Genomic DNA, 20,000 nt, shown 5'->3' with positions numbered 1-20,000 from the left:
GGTTCCAGGCGGCAGAAAATGAACAAAAGCCGCCGAAAGGAACTTTGGGTTAAGGGAAATTGCTCTTCACGTCTCGTGATGCTTAAAGAGACGTTAGAGCAGACTCGGCGTGTCTTTCGGTGAAGTGTCTTTCGCTAAAGAAGAATAGGCGTTTAAACAACTAAGGGTCAACACTGCCAGCAGACTTCAGCTCAGTATTCTGTTCCATCAATATGTAATCCTGATAAATATAATGTGTCTTTTGTTAATACGTTCCACTGAAGAAAAGTATAGTTGAGCTGGCCATTTTCACGCCTAGAGCGATGTCCACGGATGCTAAATTCAAGTGTTGGCAATACATTAAAATAGTGAAGTTCTGGAAAAGTGGAGTTGACGCTCCAATAGACTCACGACGATAGGACCCAAGCTGAATTATGTGAACTGGATCGATGGATCGAAGACAGAAAAGGAAATTCGAAATTAATAAGCAAAATAAATAAATAGTAAAAAAAAAAAAAAAAAAAGAGAGAATAGTAAAAAAAAAAAAAAGAGAATCTACAAGTGGGTTTAAGAATATGGGTAATGTCAAAGATAAACTGACCGAAATGAAATCAAATGAAGCTAAAAAGTGTTTAGTTTAGTAAGATTAAGAGATTCTATAAGCAGTTACTAAAGCCTCCATGAATATTAAGCAAGCCTGATCTAAAAAGATACGTGGTCGGTCGTGTTGGTATCTTGGTTAATCTGGGACCTTACTCAGAAATATTTCTGCGCCGTGCTTCAGCTACTTTCAAAAGGCTCTAGTTGAAATTACACTATTTTTAAGGACGTTTTTACGGTTATAGTGACAGATTAACAAACTTTCTGCATTATTAACAGGAGAAACACTTTCGACTCAAGAGCCTTTGAAAATAGTCATGGTGAGAGAGCAAAGCGTTTCTGAATACGGGGTTTGATGCATTACTCTTTCGTCTTTCATCGAGTAACTTGTCCAGGAGGAGCTAATGCCAAGAGTCCCAGTGTAGCACGATGAAGGTCAAGTGTTGATCATCGCCATAACAAACAACATGCCCCGGTTAAAAGTTACTTCAATTGATTTGAACTGCCACGCCTCTAAACATGGAAGCGAGTGAATGAGTGTGTTTGTATAATAACTTCTGAGAGTCTGTAAAAACAAAAAACACATAAAAAATAGAAATAGATAAATAAAATAGATAAAGTAAAACAAGTAAATAAATAAGTAATAAAAATAAGAAATATATGATGCTTCTAATTGCCGCTACAGAAAGAGGAAGCTTCAATCACAACACCACATCTTTTCATAATTTCCTGGGCACTTAAAACCTGTAATTCAATATGATAGCCAGCACCACTTTATAACTTGGGTATGGTATTTATTACGACGGCCAGCACGTGACGACTTCCAACACGCTACACCGGACATATCATTAGGATCAGGGTAGTAAGCTCTCAACAGACAGGTATCAGGGAGGAGGGGCCCAGGCAGTGGCAACGGGTCAAGGAACTCTTCTGAAGGTTAATCGATGAGGCAGGTAAGGTCAGTTCGCCGCGGGTCTTTATGTTAATTCAGCTCCTCATGCTTCCTTTGATCGCGGACTTGAAAGAAACGAGTACTAGGAATGGCTTCATCCTTTACGAATTCCAGAAAAAAAAAAAATGCAAAAGATGTCAGTACACAGTGAGTCCATGTTGATATACGCTTTCTTGTTTCTCATCGCGGAAGTGAATGAAACGAGTACTAAAGATAACCTTATCCTTTACGAATTCAAGTTTTAGAAATTGAGAAGAAAAATAAAAGGCATTCTGAAAAAAAAAAAAAAAATGTAAGCACACAAAGTTTTCATATTAATACACATCTTCATACTCCGAATCGCGCATATGAACAAAATCAGTGCCAAAAATTACCTCATCCTTTACGATTTCATAAGTTTTCGAAATTGGAAGGGAAAATAAAACGCGCCTCAAGAAAAATACAGCCTTCACATTAATATAGCTTCTTTTGTTTTTGTTATTGGGCACATAAACGAAAAGATAACAATTTTTTTTCCTATCTTTTACGAATTTCAGAAGTTTTACAAGTTGGAAAAAATAAAAAAAAAATAAAAAAAACAAAAACTACATCTGATTCATATAAACAGAGATTCTCATACTTCAAATCGCGCACGTGAACGAAAAGAATACAAAAAATTACCTTACCCTTCAAGAATTCCAGAAGGTCTATGAGTTGGAAGGAAGAAACAAAAGAGATTCCAAAAACATACATCAGTACACAGCAGATCTTCCTACCAAAGCAGTCTCCCACTTTTCTTCTGGCGCATGTGAATGAAACTAAGTACAGAAAGTAACATTGGCCCAAAGAAGTTCCAGAAAAGACTTCAGATAAATCTATACATATGGATCGATGCGTTAGACAGTCAGTCAATACAGAGATGATGTAAATAAAAGGACAAAAAAAAAAAAAAAAAAAAATCATTCTACACCAATTTCAAAGGTCTCACGAGTTGGGTTGAAAAGAAGAAGAAAAAATTAAAAACTTTGCAAAAAAACCTATTAACTTGACACGCACTCGACGATTAATAGGGCACAGTTGAACAAAATGCAATTAAAAGAAAGATTTTGTGTTACATGAATTTTCAAAGTTCCATGAGTGAAGCTGAAATAACAGATAATTAAATTCTTTCCAAACATACGTCAGTTTACAGCGCGTTGCGTAAAAAGAGGTGCAAAAAATGATCTGATAACCATACGAATACTTAAAGTTTTACGAAAAAAAAAGTCATTAAAAAAAAAATCTATCAACCAGACACGCATTACATGATCAATAAAATACATGTAAATTAAACACAAACACAAAAAAAAAAAAAAAAAAAAATCTCGTTTCACACAAATTTTAAAAGTTCCACGAGTTGAAAGAAAAGATAAAAAGAATAATAATAATAAAAAAACTTACTTTACGGCAAAACGCACAGGTGAACGAAATACCAGTGATAACAAATTGTATTACCTCACACGAAATCCGAAATGTTTTACGCGTTTAAAAGAAGAAGAAGAAGAAGAAGAAGAAGAAGAAGAAGAAGAAGAAGAAGAAGAAGAAGAACAACAACAACAAGAACAAGAACAAGAAGAACAAGAACAAGAAGAACAAGAAGAACAAGAAGAAGAAAAGAAAGTAAAAAAAAATATCAGTTACAACAAACTATATTACCTAACACAAAACCCAACATGTTTTACGCGTTGAAAAGAAGACGAAGAAGAACAAAAATAAGATAAAATAAAATAAAATAAAAGATAAAATAAGAAAGAAAGGAAAGAAAAACAGACTTTCCAAGACACCAATCAGTTAACACATCGATCATTGCTTAACACTACTTGCAACGTAAATGAACGAAAATAAAGTATCCCCCCAAAAAAAAAAAAAATAAAAAAATAAAAATAAATAAATAAATAAATGAAAAAAATAAACAAAATAAAATAAACAAATAAAATAAATGAAAATATAAGTAAAATAAATAAATAACTTCACCCCATGCAAATGAAAGGAAAAAAAAAACGTATTTTTGGAAGATCTTTTTACTTTTTCATTCCTCCTCAAGTCATCAAGACCCTTCAAAAAATACGCCAGTTAATTAGTAGACAAAATAAGTAAATAAATAAATAAATAAATAAATGAATATGAATAAAATTAAATAAATAAATAAAAAGAAATTAATTAATAAAATAAATAAAATAAATAAATAAAAAAAAGAACGGTATATAAGCATAAAAAATCATTGTCCCATACGAATTCCAGAAGACTTACGACTCGGAGGTAAATGACCTTACCAGAATATCCATCGGCCAGACACGAGGATCAATGCGTGAGGCGATCAATGCCATGAAGGTCACTTACGTAATGCCAAAATACACCGAACCAGCCGAAGGTACAAAAGCATTCAGATCAAGTATAAAAATGTTCAGCTTGAGTAAAAAAGAGTAAGATGAAAAAAAATTATGTAGGTCACTTACGTAAACCCGAGACACACCGAACCAGTTCAAGATATAAAAATATTCAGATCAAGTATGAAGAAATTCAGATTTATTATAAGGAAAAAAAAACTTAAGATTACAGAAAAGACACTGAATCTAAGTACGATGAAGGACACTTGAAGTTAAAAAGATCAAGCAAAAAAAAAAAGAAAAAGAAAAAGAAAAAAAGAAAAAAATAATAAAAAAATTCAAATTTATTACAAAAATGCTCAAATGAAACATGAGAGAAACTCCAATGAAATTAAGTTAGACTAAATTTATGTACACAAGTTTAGGTCAAGCAGAATGAAGTCCTAATTAAGTACAAAAGAATCTCCACAAAAATAAAAATAAAAATAATAATAAATAAATAAATAAATAAATAAATAAAATAAATAAATAAAAATAAAATAAATAAAAAAAATAAATAAAAAATCAAGTTAAGTAGAGTACAAAATAAGTTCAAATAAGTACATTAGAAGTTTATATTTTCAACAAAAGTTAAAAAAGCGCACGATATCATAATTATTAAGCGCAAATTCAAGTTCAAACTAGATACGAAAGTTTATGTTAAGCAAACAATAAGATCAAATAAATGATAAAAGAATCAAATTAAGCATAAAAAGTCAAATATGATACAAAAAAAGCTCAATAAGTGGAAAAAACTCAAATTAAGTACAAAAAAGTAAAAAAAACTCAAATTAAGTACAAAAAAGTAAAAACACTCAAATTAAGTACAAAAGTTGAAATTAAGTACAAAAAGCTTTATAAGTACAAAAGTTCAAATCAAGTACAGAAGGGAAAAAAGTACAAAAGATTCACTATAAGTTCAAATCAAGAAAAAAAATGAAAAGAAATACAAAAGATTCATTACAAAACTTCAAATTAAGTACAAAACAGGAAAAAAAAGTTCAATACAAAGTTCAAATTAAGTAAAGAACTGGAAAAAAAGTAAAAAGATCAAGTACAAAAGTTCAAATCAAGTACAGAATTGAAAAGAAGCACGAAATATTTAGTAAAAAAGTTTAAATTAAGTGCGTCAAAAGTCATACATTGCTGGCATAAGAATAAAAAAAAAATAAATAAATGAATAAAGAAACAAATTAATTAATACATAAAATTGAACACAACAAATAAAATAGACTTCAAGGTTTTTTTTTTTTTCTGAGATGCTAAATTGAACCTGAAAGAAGTGAGAAAGAAAAAAGATAAATGCCCACAATATTCTCTCTCTCTCTCTCTCTCTCTCTCTCTCTCTCTCTCTCTCTCTCTCTCTCTCTCTCTCTCTCTCTCCTGTAATCTGGCCGTCACTGGGATCCAGATTCGACCTCCACTATTTTTATTCCTCCCTATCTTTCACTTTCTTCAAAAATACATTTATTCTCCATTGTCCATTCCCTCTTTTTTCCTGCGTAATCTAATCTCTCTCTCTCTCTCTCTCTCTCTCTCTCTCTCTCTCTCTCTCTCTCTCTCTCTCTCTCTCTCTCTCTCTCTCCCCCCACTCTCTCTCTGCCCTTTAAAATACGTATACTATGATATGTTATATTGCAGAGATTTTTACTTTTTGCTGTTTGTATATGTGTGTGTGTGTGTGTGTGTGTGTGTGTGTGTGTGTACGTACATACGAGTACATGCATTCACGCAATTCGCACGACACCTCATGTCCAGAGTGGGGGAGAGGGGGATGAAGTCCCTCTTTTTTTTTTTCTATTTATTTTGTTTCTTTTCAAGGTTTATTTTTGGAATGTCTAACTCACTGATTTTTTCCCGAACGTACGAACGACAGTGTGGCGTGTGCGTGTGGTGAATGTGGCTGGGGCTGTGGGTGAGAGTGCGGTGGACAGCGTGTGCCTTTGTGTTGCTGAGGTGTTTCGAAAGTGTTGTGTGTGTTGGTGGGGAGAGGGAGAGGCAGGGTCCGGCAGGGGTAAAGTGTAGCTGGGAGGGTGTGGGGGAGTGTGATAGGGGTTGAAGGTAGCCGGGGGTTTGGGGCAGGGTGTAGCAGGAAGGATGCAGTGTGTGGCAGGGAGTGAGGATGTAGCACGGAGAGTGTAGCACAGAGGGAATTGTAAGACTGTGGTAGGAAATGTGAGGGTGTAGCAGGGAGGGTGTAGCAGGGAGTGTGCAGCAGGGAGTGTGTAGCAGTGAGGGAAGTGTAGCAGACTGTGGCAGGGAGTGTGAGGGTGTTGTGATGAAGGTGATGCGGTGATGGTGTGAAGTGAATGTACAAAATTCTGTGTTCTTAAAGTTTTGTCCTCCATAGAAAGCTATTTTTTCAGAGACCACAGAAATGATAAGTCGAGTTCTCATGTACATTTCCCCAGTGATGATATAAAATTCTTGCTAAAAACCTCACCAGAACCAAGAGAACACCCTTGAAAACACCTAAAAACTTTCACTACAGCCTATCAAACATAACCGATCTCTTTTTCTACTGGTGATACAGAATTCTTCCTTTTATAAACCCCAGTTAGAACCCCCCCAAAAAAAAACACTGAAAAAAAAAATCCGCTAACTTTCCACTACAGCCTCTAAAACACAGTCAAAATACAGCACTGAAACACTGAAGAACACAAGTCTTACAAGTGTCGCGGAGCAAGACGAGAGAGAGAACCAGCGCGAGATAAAGAGTTCTGAAAAATTTAACTTTCCTTACCTACCTTAACATCGATTTCTCTCACCGGCAACACACATCCACCCTCTCCCTCTCCCTCTCCCCTCACACCTTAATCTTTCCCCTCGTCAAGCAGAGCCCAGAGCAGCCGTGTCCCGTAGTCCCGTGCTCCTTAAGGAAAACCGGGGTACTTGTGGCGAAGACTCAAGTATATGATAAAAAGTTGGGCAAAGTCATCTCGCGTGAGTTTCAAGGAGATTCACAAAAGGCGCACCAAGTTGTCTCTTTCTTGGCGGAGCTGAGAGAGGAAGGGAGCAGAGGAGGAGAGGGAGAGAGAGATAGAGAGAGAGAGGCATGTGTGGGAGAAAGAGAGAGAGGGGGAAAGGAAGAAGGGAGGAAAAGAAAGGGTTTAAGGGTTTTAAAGATTTAGAGAAGAAAGGCGAAAGAAGGAAAAGAGGGTATTCTAAACTTAGTCTTTCTTTCTGGTACTAAGCGAGAGAGAGAGAGAGAGAGAGAGAGAGAGAGAGAGAGAGAGAGAGAGAGAGAGAGAGAGAGAGAGAGAGAGAGAGAGAGAGAGAGAGAGAGATGAAAGGCAGGGGTCAGAGAATACACAGGTGAAGGATGTGGGGTTTAGAGAGGAAAGGTGAAAAGAAGAAGGCGAGGAGGAGGAAGAGGAGGAGGAGGAGTCCTTCCTAACTGCGCCTTTTTGGGATGGGAAGAGAAAGGTGAGAGAGAGAGAGAGAGAGAGAGAGAGAGAGAGAGAGAGAGAGAGAGAGAGAGAGAGAGAGAGAGAGAGAGAGAGAGAGAGAGAGAGAGAGGTGGGAGGAAGATATGGGATTTATAGAAAGGCGGCGGCGGCGGCGGAGGAGGAGGAAAGAAGTTTGGAAGGAAAAAGAAAGCCAGAAGGGAGGAGAAACAAAAGAGGGAAGAAGACGAGGCGAAAGGAGGAAAATGATTAGAAAGAGAAGAAGGAGAAGGAGAAGGAGAAGGAGGAGGAGGAGGAGGAGGAGGAGAAGTCTGGGAACAACACTGGTGAACTTTAAAGCTGCTTAAGAATGGATGGATTTCACCTATTTATGGATCCAACCTTCCTTCTGTTCTCTCTCTCTCTCTCTCTCTAGAACTCCTCCCCTCCACCACCACCACCACCACCACTACTAACATAAACAAACGCCAACATCACGAGACACTTCCTTCCTCCAGTCCTTTAAAATTTCTCCTTACGAGTCTTTTACGAGATTCCCAGAAGTGGTCATTCCGGGAGCCTGAAAACTGGAAGCTGGTCTCGCCAACTCGCCTTCCTCACAATCCTTGGAGACGCAGGTACATACACATACATACTGTGCAAGAGGAGCAGATGGATGGTCGTCTCAGTAATTAAAAGGGAAGACTTGAGCTTAACTTTCCGCAGTGTTTGATTAGAAGAGAAGAGAAGACGAGATGCAATTGCCAGCGGCGGGCGATGACGGAGGTTGTAGTTGTCAGTCACTGGGAGCCGTGTGTGTGTGTGTGTGTGTGTGTGTGTGTGTGTGTGTGTGTGTGTGTGTGTGTGTGTGTGTGTGTGTGTGTGTATGTGTGTTGGGAAGTTCGTGCGTGGTGGGGAGTAAATGATTATTGTGACGGAAGGGAAGAGGGTGGGAGAAGAAGAGGAAGAGGAGGAGGGGGAGAAAGAGGGAAAACAAAATAATAAATAAAGAAACGTAAAGTTCTTGTCACCACACCATGTAAAGCCACAAGCACACGATTAAACATTTGATCTTAATTAGGCTGCAACGAAGAGCATAATGAAAGACAGAATGAAACGTAAAATATACGGTGGGATAAAGAAAAAGTTAGGGATTGCCTGGAATGCACTGGTAGCTAACAAAAAAATAATCGAAAGACTGGTGATATGATGATGATGATGGTGGTGGTGATGATGATGGTGGTGGTGGTGGTGGTGTTTTTTTCTTTCTTATTATTTTCTTCTTTCTCCTCCTCAAAAAACAGCCTCTTGGTGCTTTACGCCGTGTCTCCCTCCACCTCACCCACCTTTAACAATCAGGTAGATGAGTGGCACTACCTACCACTATCCAATCAAACCCCATTACCATCCTAGCCATTTACGTGACTCCTTCCGCATTTCAGGGCCAATGATCCATCAAAACATCAAACAATAATACCCCATTAATACTTTCATCCAAAACCAATCAATAGAAGAATGCAAATAAATAATGCTGAATGTGTCACCGTCCGCCGGCTTCAGGTTCCCCGATAGACGGACATACATACATACATACATACATACATACAGACAGACAGACAGACAGACAGACAGACAGACAGACAGGCAGGCAGGCAGACAGAAAGGCGGGCAAAGCGAGAACATCACGGGGATTCCCAACCATTACTGCAACTCTTACGTGCAAACTGCCACGTGATCTCGGCAACTTTAAGCGACCCGACGACTGGGACACACACACACACACACACACACACACACACACACACACACACACACACACACACACACACACACACACACACTATCGAGCTTTACTAGGCGCCAATCGACTTCAGATTCATTAAGTCTCCCCAGCTGTGTCCGAAAAGAAGGCTCACCACACAAAACACTCACGGATTTACTTTCATCAGCCTGAGAGTGAAAGCGTGAGCAAGTGTGTGTAGGTGTTATGATGAGTGGAAATAGTTAGGTAGTTTCATACAGGGACTGCCAAGTGTAGGCCTGATGACTTCTTTGGGCTTCCTTTGTTTTCTTATGTTCTAGTGTGTTCATCTTCCTAAGCCAAATCAGGTCATTTTTCCCTCAAATGATTTTCCTCTTAAGGGATTTTCCTCAGTGATAAATTTCAGTTCGGTAAGGTTAGGTTAGGTTAGGTTATAGTTAGGTTAGGTTATAGTTAGGTTTAGGTTAAGTTAGGTTAGGTTAGACTTAGGTTAGGTTAGGTTATAGTTAGGTTAGGTTATAGTTAAGTTAGGGTTAGGTTAGACTTAGGTTAGGTTAGGTTAGGTTAGGTTAGGTTAGGTTAGACTTAGGTTAGGTTAGGCTAGGTTCGGGTGAGGTTAGGTTAAGACCTCGGCATTAGAAGGATTATCTTTTTGTGAAATTCTGATGAAGTATTCGTAAGTAAAATCCACTTATGATTTATTTAGTAGGAGCATTCAGTATTTTCTCAAAAATAATTCGCTTTATGATAGATTAAGTTTGAGGTTGGGTTGGACCGGATTAGCTTATACTTCGTTGGTTTAGGTTTGGTTAAACTAGGTTAGGTTCATTTTTAATTGTGGTTGTGTTGGTTTGAGTTAGGTTAGGTTAGGTTGGGTTAGTTTAGGTTAGGTTGGGTTGGGTTGGGTTGGGTTGGGTTGGGTTGGGTTGGGTTGGGTTGGGTTGGGTTGGGTTGGGTTGGGTTGGGTTGGGTTGGGTTGGGTTGGGTTGGGTTGGGTTGGGTTGGGTTGGGTTGGGTTGGGTTGGGTTGGGTTGGGTTGGGTTGGGTTGGGTTGGGTTGGGTTGGGTTGGGTTGGGTTAGGTTAGGTTAGGTTAGGTTAGGTTAGGTTAGGTTAGGTTGGGTTGGGTTGGGTTGGGTTGGGTTGGGTTGGGTTAGGTTAGGTTAGGTTAGGTTGGGTTAGGTTAGGTTAGGTTAGAATTTATAAAAAGGAAAATTATTTTGAGTGAAATTTTCAGAGAGAAATCTTCTTGGGTGAAATTTGTTTGGGTGAAATTTAAAAGGAAGCCTTCACCTAACCGTAGGCACAGAGAAAACTTAAACAAAAGAGAATAATTATCACAGGTGGCAGCGAAATAATGAAGCACATCACTGCTCTTATCACGTGTTAGGGACATGAAAGACTCAGCAACAGAGGCATTAACGTAATCATTCACACTCTACAGCTGTGTGTGTAGCGGCGAGCACCTGGAGCACCCTAACAGACGCAACAGCTGACCAATATCTTTCCCCCACACTCCCCTTTATTGGTACGCCCCTCAACAGTTTGCTGTGCTTTTTTTTTTTTTTTTTTTTTCCTGCCTTGCTATGATGTACTCCTTTCAGCCTTTCACTCTGAACCCTTTTCTACTATATGTAACAATTCTCGACACTAAAAACAATGTATGAAGTCCTTGCAAGCGTCTAAAAGAAATTAAGGGATTAGAAGAATAGACCTTTGCAATTTTTAGCCAGTATAATGTTTGGATGTGGCAGCAGAGAAAGAAAAAAAAAAAAACATGTCCTAAAGTGGTTAGTGATTAAGGGAAAATGTGTCAAAAAACAGTGAAAGGGGTTAAAGACACTGGGTAACACCAACACGAATTCATTGAGGGAAAATAAAACTACAGGTGTGAAAAGTTCGAGTTATTCGCGTTATTTCTTTTGATATCAGTAGTATCTATCCTAAGTTATACTCTTAACGTCCACCAGAACAGAGGTTGAAGAGATGCTACAGCACTGGGAGGGTTACAAGACAGTAAGGACACTACTGCAATATCATTATCACTAAAGTGGATATTTTATTGATTGGAGTTCCTCATTTATTTACTTTTCAGGAATGAGCATGTTAACTGTTCTGTTCGTGTGTGTGTTTATGTGTGTGTATCTGCCTCTCTCTCTCTCTCTTTCTCTCTCTCTCTCTCTCTCTCTCTCTCTCTCTCTCTCGTTTTTTTCTCTCTGCTCCTTGGTCAACTTTTGTAAATGAATGAATGAGTGATTGACCGATGGTGTCGCGACAAGCTCACATGGCGCCGCTTGTGCAAAATGAAAAGTAGTAAAGACCGGACAACACACACCTGACGAACCTGACGGGGCGGATGGGAGTGATGGAGAGCTGTCAGCTGCATATGGAATGGAAGGAAGGGCGAGCGTGCAGGAAGAACCTTTTGCCTTGCTCTGTGTCCCACGTGGTGCATGACTGACTGACCACTTCATGACGGTGACGCAAGGGACTCCCCACCACCACCACGCACTACCCACCACCAGCACCACCAGCACCACCTCCCTAGCGCTTCCTCTCCCACCTGCAACACGTCGTTTAAGTCATGTCACTCACCTCACCCCCCATCCCTACCCCTCCAAGCCTCACATTACCCTCTCCCTCCACACACTCGCTCTAGTGCTGTAGCCATCTCGTTCCCCGCCTCGCTCCGAACACCTGCCGCGGTAATGAGGACACACCTGAGAGCGAGAGACACCTGGGCACTCACCTGAAGGCCAGCCCCCGCCGAGGCAAGGCACGCGTGGCAGGAATCACGTAAGCTTTTAATACGGCGTCCCATTACTGTGGCGATTATGTGTGGCGAGTCTCGGTGGAGTTTGATTGGCTAGTCCGCGGGATAAAGAGTGACAAAACTGGATGACGAAACTGGATGGTAAAACAATGCAATAACACTTAATCCTGTATGGTCGCACTCTACGTAACTCTGTGTAATAATAAAAGGTTTTGTGAAGGTTCTATTTTTGTGAGATCTATATTTGAATAACTACTACACTGTCTCAGATTTTGAAGAGAGGCAACACGAATATTTGTTTTCTTAGTGTGTTGGTACATTTGTTGCTTTTTTTGTTTTTGTTTTTGTTCCGAATCCATTAGTGTCGCGATTACGTTTGGCAGGTCCCGGTGCAGTGTGATTGGTTAGTCCGCGGGATACTGGCTGATGAAACAACGCTTTATCCTGAATTCCCGCTCTCTTTCGTAACTATTTACCAGTGCTTTTCTTTATATGGTAATAGTTAATTTTGGTAGGCCTCTAGCTTTGTGAAATCTGTATTTTGGACAACTAGTATAATATCATCATAAAGTTTTAAAGATAAATATAACACAAATGTTTCTTCTTAGTCAGTACGCTTTCTTTTGTAAATGTGTTTTAGATACCCATTACAGCTGATGTTTCGACAAAGTGGTATTTAATATTTTCCATGAGGTTTCAGCACCAAGATTAGTCAGAACACCTCATTCTTTCAGGGGACTCCACACGTCGGGGTTTCACACATATCAGTGTCATTAAACTGCTCACTCATTCAATTCATCAGTCAATCAGTCCCACTTATGTGACTTGCAGGTGAGCCGCAGTGTTGCCAGCTTCACAACTCTCATACCTATCACAACCAAATCTAGAAAAAAGTAAATTCTGCAACTCTTAGTGATCATTAATTTTACATTGCCACACCACCACCACCACCAACAACAACAATAATAACAATGAAAAAAATAGTACCACACTAATTTTACAATAACAAAAACCTCCATCCAGAAAAAAAAGTATAAGGAATACTTAGAAGACACACTGAAAGCTGATATTACCTTTTCTAAAAACCCACCCAGGAAAGAAAACGTAAGAGGACACATTTAGATTACTAATTTGACTTTCGTGATAAAGAGCGTCATTTCTCAGCCTCTCCTTCCCTCCAGTCCTCCCGGCACGTGCCCGGCCTAATTGAAAACACGCTAAAGAAAATTTCAACTTCTTCGCAGCGCATCGGTTTCTTTGCTCGCTAATTATCGGAGGTACTAATGACTGGCCCTTTGTATCCTGTGTGGGGACGCAAGTTCCAGGAAGAGTCTAACGGGGCGTTGCTGAGTTGAAGGGTGTGTTTTTTTATTGGTGTGTTTAAAGATTTATGAATTTTCTGGAGTTACTGGTTGAATATTTGAAGATTCGGCACTTTTATAGGATTTAGTTAAGTGGTAAAGTGTGCTGAATGACGGGAAGGAAGGGAAGAAGGGCATAGAAGGTAGAGTAAATCACTACCGTCATTACTTAGCTGTACGTAATACTTTGGTCTTTCAAAATGCAGTTATTATTTTTTTCTAATATCACAGTTTGTGTATGGAGTATAATGTATTGAAATCAAACAGCCCAGTAAGGATCTAAGTAAAGATATGTTATTGTCTGCTATTCATTGTAGTCACTATCAAGCAATTATCATCAAAATCACCACCACCATCACCACCACCACTACCCTCGCCATCACCACCACCACCATCACCACCGCCATAACTCACATTCCTCCACTCATTCCACACCTGCCGACGCGCTCACCCACACTTGCTGCAGCTGTGTCTTCCCCTCACCTCCTCTTCCTCCTCTTCCTCCCTCCACCTGAATCGCAGAACCACCTCCTCTCATGCCTCCATTCCTCCGACACACACACACACACACACACACACACACACACACACACACACACACACACACACACACACACCTGCCTAATCTTCCCTTCCCACTCACGAAACGTATCTCAGGTATGTTCTTCATAGAGTCTTTCAGGTAATTACGGGCCATTTTTCTCCCTTGAACCCTTGGCCTCTTTTTCTTTCCCTGCATGGGCGAGACACAATCACTGAGACAACACGCAGGCAGTATCAGGTCTCCTCGTTGTTTCTGGGTTAGTGTGGCTTCAAGTTCACTCTTTAGGGAGGCACCATTGGGCTCTTGATGTCAACTTCATCCTTGAAAACGAGAGTATATGTACACGCAGAGCCAGGGAGTAGTCGATGGTGAACTGCACACACGAGGAGGGTGAAAAGTTTTGAAAAAGGGATGCCTCTTTTTGGGAAGTGGCTATACCTTACAAACGCTCAGCTAACTTTTACATGAAAACACCGCCACACGCAAATTGCCTCTTAAACAGACAAACAAGTTACGTTTCCCTGCTCTGGGACAAAATCTCTTTAAAGCCTCCACTTAAAAACACATATATGCAATCAAGTTTGAGTTAACCTTTCTGTGCCACGTCCCTCACATCACAACCGGCGCTCAGGTGTGCGTCCGCCTGCCCTATACACTCTGAAAAGATAGGTGTAATTAGCTTTCCACTTCCTCAGGTGTGCGGGATAGTAAAGGTGCCTTACGCTGAACCCACACTGCACAAGTACAGCCTTTCTCTAACGCTTCCAAAGTGACTCACAACAAATGGTTCTAAGGCTCGTATTTTGAGACATTACAGGTTCTCATAAGACTCATAAGGACTATTTTCAATGGAAAAAGGGGTGTCTCGCGGGTGTGATGGCGCAGAATATTTGTAAAGCTATCGCTAAAACCATGAAGTGTCCCACAAACGGTACTTCTAAGCCTCTTATTCTGAAACATTAGTTCTCATAAAAAACTATGTTCAAATGTCAAAAGGGTTTCTCGCGAGTGTTTTCTCAGTGATGATGAAGAATCTTTTTGTAAAACTATCACTAGTCATGAAAAGTGTCTCACAAGCAACACCCAAGCAATGCGGGCTCCCACAAGAATTATTTTCAAAGGCCACACGGTCGCTCACGAACATTTTTCCCACTGGTGATGCAGAATCTTCCCTCAACCCTTTCACTGCTATGGTCATCTTTAGGTAACATTCTGAGCAGTGTAGGAGTATAACTTGCATGGGCATATGGAGAATGGAAAGAAGAAGAGGTCCATTTTCTATTTTCTATGCTTCAAAACTAATTAACATACTCTAGTACAAAAATGCAAGGGATTATGAAGAAAAATGGATAGCAATGAAAGACGGAAACCATCACTAAAAGCATAAAAACGCCCTAGGAAACACTCAACCTACCACAGCAACCTTTAATCAACACGCTGAAGCCTCTGAGAATGCGGTCCCTTAGGTGTACAAGTGTCGCTGTTCTGCCACCTTACCACCTCACCACCCCATGTCGCTGCCACTCTTCGCCTTGAGAGGGAGCGAGTGACCTGGGCTCGCTGGCGGGGACATGGCGGAGACTTTATATAACTTTGTGTAATGAAAGCGTGACGATCTGGCAGTTTGCTCAGGACTGGGAGGGGCGCAGAGAAGGTCAGAGAGAGGAAGGGAGGCTGGCTTGGTGACATTTAGAATGGCAGTGGAGAGAGGGGAGAGGGGAGAGGACTGGGAGAGACGGGGGTGGAGGTGGAGGAGAGGGGGGAAATATGAGAGGAATGGAGAAGGGTGGAGAGACGAGGAGGAGGAGGAGTTGTAGTGGGAGAGGAAAGAACCGTGATGGAGGAGGAAAGAGAAAATGACTTACAAGAATGGAGAAAGGTCGGGAGAGAGGAAGAGAAGGGAGGAAAAGAAAGGAGTCAGGAAGGGAAGGCGGTTAAGAGGAAGGCAGGCAAACAGACAGAAAGACAGACAGACAGACAGACAGGCACCTCTACAACAGAAGAGTTAACTTATCACATGTTATAGCTGAAAAAAAGTTGAAAATACGTAGAGGGATAAAAAAAAAAGTATCAGCTCAACATAATATACGAGTATACGTATGCTAATGGACACACACACACACACACACACACACACACACACACCACAAACTTCCTTCTCTGGAAATGAGCAGTAACTTTGAGCACTCAGAATAATGGACGTGTGTGTGTGTGTGTGTGTGTGTATGAGAGAGAGAGAGAGAGAGAGAGAGAGAGAGAGAGAGAGAGAGAGAGAGAGAGAGAGAGAGAGAGAGAGAGAGAGAGAGAGAGAGAGAGAGAGAGAGAGAGAGAGAGAGAGAGAGAAATGAAATGCAGGATGGAAATATCAAAATAAGACAAATTCAAGGAGAAAGTAGAAAGATAAGAATGAAATGAAATGAAATTAATAAAACTACACAATAAAATCCAGAGAGAGAGAGAGAGAGAGAGAGAGAGAGAGAGAGAGAGAGAGAGAGAGAGAGAGAGAGAATATTACATTTCATCGGTCGGTGGGGCGCGAGAGAGAAGAATGTGGCGACCTTCCTTTTTCCGAGTCGCTGGAGGACAGAGGCGCCAATAGCAGACTGTCAGCAGGAGCCCTCCCACGCCTGCTTAGAGAGGAGAAGACAAGACAAAGCTGTTTGGAGGTGAGACATTCCACTCGCCCTCTGACACACTTGTTATCAGTCTTATCTTTGTCGCTCGAGGGTGGAATTCTACATACGGTGAAAGAGATTGTCTGTGAGTTTTGTATTAGGGAAGGGATTTTGTCTAGACGTGTTTTTTTTTTATTATTATTATTATTATTATTGATTCTGTGTTTGTGTGTCGCGTGTTGAGATTAAGTAATGGTGCATGTTTAAGGTACTGCATGCGTGAGTTAGAGGCGTTTTTCTGTCTTTCGAAAAGTTCAAAATAAAAACTTATGATGAAAAAAAAAAAAAAAGAATAAACTAAATAAATAAACAAATAAGAAATATGAATACAAATAAATAGAAAGACAAAAAAATAGACAAATAAATAAACAAGTAAACAAATAAAATAAAATAATTAATTACAAGCGAAAGTATATAATAGATGAATTAATAATAAAAAAAAATAAATAAATAAAAACCATATCTTGGTGAAGCATTCCTTACCTCTTCTAAATCTATCTTATACAAACAAACACTAATAATGTACTGGGGCCAATACACTCTGCTCATCCGCTTGTCCAGGTCAGCAGGGAAACACCAAACACTGCTTAGAAGCTTCAGTATAATAACTAAAGTCTGCGCAACAGACGCCACGGAGGCTGGCACATGTCTCACTCAGCAGCCCACAGGCCAGCTGGCGAATGACTGACGAACAAAAGCGGAACGCGCGGGTCGAGACGCCAACAAAAAGCGATCTCACGTGTAAATTATAAATAATAATAATAATAATATCAATAATAACAATAATAATAACAACAATAATGATAATAAAAAGAAAATGAACTTATAAATATATTATCACAATAATGAATACGGTACGATCAATATATGAAAGGAACCAACGTTTCTTCTTTTCAGAATACGATGACATGAAGTCTGTGATATCCAAGTGAGATTATAATACATGCATTCTGCATCAAACTTGTGTGCGCCTCATACGGCGAGATAGTTACAATTTATGACTTTTGTGTACATAGAGGGAAGTCACTGTTCATTCACTCATTCAGAAATTAAAAGTGTCTGGTATTCACTTGGGACGTTCTGTACCGTTCTGCATCCCTCTATGCGTCTTATACGGCGAAATACAGTATCTAAATACATAAATAGTAAATACATAAATACATAAATAGATAAATAGTACAAATAGTTTATTTAATCATTTTTTATGTAAGAGGTAATCTGGCCAAGGAGAAAATATAGTAAAAAACCGCATTAAAAGTGCCATTTTCTAAGAAAGTCTGAAAATTGTGCAAGTTGGAAATCACCTCTTCTTCCACGTCTCCTTTAATTTTGTCTTATGCGGCAAAAAAAAAAAAAAATAAATAAATAAATAAATAAAAAAATAAAAAATAAAATAAAATAAAACTTCCTTGGGTCTACGCGTGTTAAATGTACTGGGATTAATATATAAGGACTGACTGTAAAGGACTCCACTATTTCTTTCCCTCAGAATACAGGGATGTAAAGTGTGCGCCTACAAATACTCTCCCCGAGGCAACACAGGGATGCGGGCGCGGTGGGAATTCGTTAGCAATTTTCTTTACCAGGGGAGAGAGAGAGAGAGAGAGAGAGAGAGAGAGAGAGAGAGAGAGAGAGAGAGAGAGAGAGAGAGAGAATCCAGCCCGCTTGATCTTGCTTCGGTGCTCGGAATGTTCGTTGTCTTTACTTTATTTTAACTGGGGACTAAAAGGTACCGTGAGGAGAGAGAGAGAGAGAGAGAGAGAGAGAGAGAGAGAGAGAGAGAGAGAGAGAGAGAGAGAGAGAGAGAGAGAGAGAGAGAAAATATGTCAAGCAAAAATCTCATAATCTTTTTTTTTTCGTTGATGTTGAAGAATCTTTTGTTAAACTATCACTAGAATCATAGTCTCTCTCTCTCTCTCTCTCTCTCTCTCTCTCTCTCTCTCTCTCTCTCTCTCTCTCTCTCTCTCTCTCTCTCTCTCTAACACTGTGAGAATAAAATATAAAGGTAGTGGTTCCGAATCCTTTTGTTACGATCTTAACAGTCGGCCATGATGCGTGGGAACAAGGTGGGTGCATTGTTCCATCCAGCCGCAGAGAAAGCAACCAGACAGTCACCCGGCACACTTTTCAGTTCACTAATTATGTACATTAATCCTTATTTTTTTCTTGATACAGCGTGGAAAGTCATTCAGTTTTTTTTTTCTTTATATTTCTTCATAATTCTTGGCATATTAGTTTACCTGCTTATCTCCTTAATTAATTAGTGCAAGACCCACTAACAGAAAGAGCCAAGAAGAGCACTCGTATCTCCAGGTTTTATCAGACTCGTAAATAAACTGATAAAAGTCACTAAGTTCATTCAAGTTCCAAAATTAATGAAACCCGCGTGGAATTCATATCTTTGCCCCCAAAAATATTATAATGATATCGAACCTACAGATCTTGTCTTTTTTTGCTACTTTTAACGTTTATTACACATGAATATAGGCAGTCCTCTTAATCAGATCCTCCAGCAACACCACTGCTACCCAATCATTCCCACAATCATCTACAACTTTTAAAAGGCTTATTTCTTCGTACTACAGTCTCTAACATACGTATTTCTGAAGCTTAGCAAAGATACAGTGCTCATATTCTTATTTTCCTTATGTCTATCGAACAACTCATCACAGTGACCTCAATGTTCAGAAAAAAAAGACGAAAGTGAAAGGGTTAAGAAGAAAGGCCCTTGGAAAACGAAACTCGGTAAAAACAACCAATTTTAAAGGTTTACAAGAGCACACAAGGGGGATTACTGATGCAAGGTTAGTAGCGCGGTGGTGCAGCGGCTCTCCTCGCTCCTCCCCCGTGTTTACCTTGCCACCGTGAAGCAGCAGGGGCCAACACTGCCTCATTATGTTGGGGCCACCATCCTACTCTGTGTGCGCGTCATCTTAATAACTATGGTCGGCGCTGCCTTGGTTGGTCTACAAGCTACTGTTCCTTTCACTTAATTATCGCCAAGGCAGCTGACTGGTGCACACATAATGTTGTTGCCACTTATCCAAATTCTTATGCTGATAATATGCTAAATCACATCACATGTTAACTTTGCCAAAGCTGATTTTCGAAAATATCAATATGAAAACAATGCCAAAATATTAGCCTTTTACACAAAAAATTGCGGAAGAAATTGACTACATAATTAGATACATAAACTCATTGGTGTGACAGTCAACACGCGACACTGGTGGCGTGACGCGTGTCGACAGTCATGTGGATGGGCTTATATAAATATTATGTCTATTTGTTATTAGTATTTTTCTGAGGATTTAGAAATTCAATATTATTATTGTTTTCTTGATGACAGTTTCGAAAATCAGGTTAGGACAAGGCTGGTAAATATCATGATTGAAAATAATTAAAGTATAAAAATTTTGTGAAGCAATAAGAGTATCATGAGTGCAGCAGTCAGTTGTGCTGCTGACATGGAGAGGAGGCAGAGGGAGTGGTGTCTAGATCAGCTTAGCCTGCCACCATAATTACATAAATCGTGCTTTTAAACATGCCACGGTTATTGAAGTAAACAAAGAGGGAATGGAACGAA

At 39.7% G+C, this 20,000-nt stretch overlaps 1 long non-coding RNA gene across 3 annotated transcripts in view; it reads right to left on the bottom strand.

The window, feature by feature from the left end:
* LOC135099669 (uncharacterized) overlaps nt 1-20,000 on the bottom strand; it is a 341,412-nt gene that overhangs the window by 135,234 nt on the left and 186,178 nt on the right. Inside the window, exons 5-7 of one of the 3 annotated variants that reach the window (XR_010268255.1) lie at nt 16,255-16,366; nt 15,154-15,299; nt 11,207-14,396 (exon numbers count right to left, since the gene is read on the bottom strand). The exons of 1 other annotated variant lie outside the window; for it this stretch is intronic. This is a non-coding gene — a long non-coding RNA (uncharacterized LOC135099669). Of the gene's footprint in view, nt 1-11,205; nt 14,397-15,153; nt 15,300-16,254; nt 16,367-20,000 lie in introns of those variants that run through there. One more of the 3 variants, XR_010268257.1, reaches the window with a different exon arrangement.

The sequence above is a fragment of the Scylla paramamosain genome, chromosome 4 (assembly GCF_035594125.1).
Source record: "Scylla paramamosain isolate STU-SP2022 chromosome 4, ASM3559412v1, whole genome shotgun sequence".
Lineage (NCBI taxonomy): Eukaryota > Metazoa > Arthropoda > Malacostraca > Decapoda > Portunidae > Scylla > Scylla paramamosain.
Note: the sequence above shows the minus strand (reverse complement) of the source record. Positions and strands in the feature narration are given on the sequence as shown.